The sequence below is a fragment of the Carlito syrichta genome, unplaced genomic scaffold, assembly GCF_000164805.1.
Source record: "Carlito syrichta isolate Samal-C Ts95f unplaced genomic scaffold, Tarsius_syrichta-2.0.1 Scaffold308023, whole genome shotgun sequence".
NCBI lineage: Eukaryota > Metazoa > Chordata > Mammalia > Primates > Tarsiidae > Carlito > Carlito syrichta.
Genome location: NW_007252119.1, coordinates 440,036 through 444,180, shown reverse-complemented (window position 1 = coordinate 444,180; position 4,145 = coordinate 440,036).

Genomic DNA, 4,145 nt, shown 5'->3' with positions numbered 1-4,145 from the left:
CTCTTATTGTACTATCTCCTCTCCTTTCAAAGAAATGTCTGGAAGATCATTAGCAAGGAAATTTACCAATAACTTTTTCATTCATTTAAAGGTGGGTGATAGACACTAGATCTCTAGAAGTCAGCAATAGGATTTAACCATCAAAAATCATGAGTTAGTGGCCAGACGGTGGCTAACGCCTGTAATCCCAACACTTTGGGAGATCCAGACGAAATTGCTTGAGACCGTGAGTTCGAGACCAGCCTAGGCAACATAGCGAGACCTGTCTCTACCAAAAAAAAAAAGTTGTATGGTTTGGTGGTGTGTGTCTGTATTCCCAGCTACTCCAGAGGCTGAGGCAGAAGGATCAAGTGAGCCCAGGAGTTGGAGGCTGTGATGAGCCGTGATTGTGGCACTGCACTCCAGCTTGGGTGACAGAGTGAGACCCCAACTCAAAAATTAAAATAAAATAAAATAAGTAAAATAAAAATGATTTAGAAGAATTAAAAAGAAGGAAGAAAGACTTTCTATCTGGTACAAGCTGCTACTTCATTTCACAGCCTGGAATCCTAGTTATTGGCTCTTTGGCTTAATTGCTGAAATAACTTTTTTTTCCTCTCTCTAAAAGGAAATGGGAAATCATAAGAAAAATGTTCCATAGGCTGTTGCCTTTTAAGAAAAGGATTATTTCCTATCCTCCCACCATTCTCTTTCTGTCTTTCTTTGTCCTTATTTATTCTCTCTCCCTCCCCGAAGAATAGTTTAGAGAGTTAAAGGAGTGTTTATCCTGACTTGGAGGATGCAAGTTTGTGTGATAACTGCTTGCTCCCTGCAGTATAGCTGCTGTGATGTGATGTGCATACTAAAACAGATTGCATTAGGCACATCTTAGCCAAGCCAGTTTTCCAGTCTCCACATTTTCTATCACAAAGTGGAGTTGCTTTGTAAGGAACTGGAATATTGTAATGACACAAAAAGGTAGTTCAGAATTTTAATCACTGTGTTTGTGGGGAAAGGGTTTTGAGGAAGTGTTTATATCTAATGAAAGCAGATCTGTCCTTTCCCTTTCAACCAAGATATTGTCACCACTGAAATGCAAGCTCATGTGGCAAGAATTTTTGCAAGCAACGGATTACTGATTTTGCTTGCTTTTTCTAACTTCTGATTTTTTAAATCAATGTTTTTAGTTTTTCAATAATCAACTCTAACACAATGATAATCCAGGAAACACTTTAAGCCACATACGTAGACAATGTTTAAGGTACTAAAGGGGAGTATACTTTGTTGCCTTGTTCAGAAAATCTTGATGAAAATTTTGAATGAACAAGACTGACCGTACTGGTATGTAAATAGAAAAAGTCACTACATTTGTTTCAACATTTATGCATAAATTTAAATAATAAAATAATAAATATAACAATCCTAATTCATAAAACAGTTTAGTTTTGTGGCATATATCAAACTTACAGTAGCAAAATAAAAGTAATTGATATTAATGTTTAAAATGCACATGATTTGGAGTACAACAAAAATCATACTCCTGACATATTTTATAAATATTTTCAGTATGGTAAATATATAAAACTCAAAACACAGTATTATAAAAAACAGCAAGCACAAAGAACTCATTCCTGTAGCTTGTATATTCAAATGGTGCACAGACTTATTTGGTATATTCTTCAGTTAAAATCATATTTAATTAATTCTATAGTTCTTTTAAATATCCTTTTTCTTACTATTATTCAAGAATTGTTGCTTGCACTTCCATTCTTGTTAGTATTGGAAGTCCAAAACAGCTTTTTGACATTTCAGTTGGAAGTGGTGGTTTCTCCAGAGATCAATTAGATTCACTAGTGAGGCTATAGAGAAAATATATTATTATACCAAAATCTCATTTCAGTTTTAGCATTACCTGTACTATTATTAAACACCTGGTAATTGAGACTTTATTCATCGCTAACTATACAATTTAAACTCATTAAGCTGGAAATTTTAGTACCTTGTCCCTATGATCTATTTTTTCTCAGACCACTACAAAGCAAGGTATGCAGAATATACCTAATAATTATACTATATGTTTATTCTCTCTAGAATTTAAAAATGGTAATCAATTTTTAATGTTTTTACACTTTTATCATGGGCTCACTTAACAACTCTGATGCACCATTAGACAGACAGAAATTAACTAAGTATCAGATCAATTTACAGAGAACTAGTCTCAACATTTCATCAGATAATTAGTCTCAAACAATATTAAACTCTAAATATTTCCAGAGCCTCAGTACATAACACCTCCCAAAACTAAATCTCTCGACTTCAAAATCTGAATATGTCTCATAAAGTAAAATCCTTTTCATCAAAGTGGGAAAAGCATTTAATAATAATAATGGTGATAATCTGATAGGAAATTACACATTTGAGCCTTATGTGAATAGAATTTACAAACAAACACCTTTCCTCACTACTCTTTCTTATAAGGCATGTATAACCAGTTGACGATTTACACATGCAAGTATTAAAAACAAGGTTCTAATCTCTACATCAATTCTTCTCTGAAGAAAATAATGATTGCCTTTTGGTTGGCTAAAGGCTTCACCTAGGGTTTTTAATTTATTTTTTTTCGCTTTTTTTTGGTTTCTAATATTAGAATTTCCTCACCAGTATTCCAAAATATTTTGCCATAAATGAGAAGGCAGGTCAATTGAGTTTTGTGCTGTTTTTCACCTTTAGAATGACATATTAGATTGAATTCTAGAAAATGCCTGCAGCTGACTTGTAGATTTCTCTTGATATTAATTATATAAGATGCCTGGGTCAGTGGAATCAATATTTGCACAAGCTGGCCTATAAGAAGGTAAAAGGCCCCCTTAAAGATACTATAAACACTAGTTTCCTAAGGTAATTTCCTTTTGGACTTTTCAAGACAGGGAAGTGTTTAGATTTTGATTATTTCTGGGAGATTTCAAAAGTTACGTAATATGAAAAAACATTTGAATTAGAAAAAACAGTAAAATATTGTTTTATGCCAAATTATCATCAGTAGTCAGTAAAAAGGCTAATATAGAATAAAAAAGAAACAGTCTGCTTCATTTACCCATGCAACTGTTATTCTTTCATTCCTATGACAGTCATAAGTTTTGAGTGAAATAGAAGTAACATTTGGCTACCAAAAAAATCTTACAAGCAGTTGTGCCAAAGACATTATATAGTAACATTAAAAATATCTGATATTCACTGTGCAAACATTCTTCTTGAGCTTTAACTCAGAGTCATGTTTGAACGTTAGACTTTTTTAAACTTGAGTAACCACAGCAGAATTAGCGTTTATGGTCCACTGATAAAATGATACTCTTACAACGAAGCTGGAGAAATTATGCATTAATATTAACAAATATAGAAACTTAAAATACAATTTAGTGACTATTGCCATTTTTATAGCAAGTTTTCTAAATCAATAAAGACAGAAAAAAACATGTTCATTACTGCAAAATTTACAAACATATGATTCACAGACTCCAAGATCCTGTCATACTTGTATTGTGATAAGACTAAATGAAATTTTTTTACGGTTTCACTTTACTTAGTTAGAATTTATATTTCAACATTTTCTCCAAAGACTTGAGAATGCTCCATCATACTGCACAAATGAATCAGCAATGATAAAAATGCAACAGGAACCCTGAAAAAATAATATCTAAGGAAGAAGAAGAAAAAAGAAAATGGTAGAATTATTTTGTTTTTATTTTGCTGACAAAGAAAAGAATAAAAATTCATAGACAATTATTTCTTATGACTAAATATAGAAGGGAATTTATCACATGGATTATTGCATCAGGGTGTTCTTTTACACTGTAAGCAAAAAAGTCTCAAAGTCAAATTTACTGAAATGAAAAACAGAAAATGCAAAAGTGTTTTATGTACAGTAATTACAGTGTGTTTTCAAAAATATTTTACACATTTATGCATAGTTTTTAAACTTTGCTTCACTTATACAGAAAGATCTAAAAAAACTCTTCATTTTCAAAATATTCAAGGATCTTGATGTAATATACTTTCATTAAATCAGTAGCTTTGCTCTAGGCCAGTGTTTCCTAACTTCAGCAATACTGACATTTTGAGCCAGATTATTTTTCTTATGAGAGAGTGTCTTGTGCAATGCAATATGT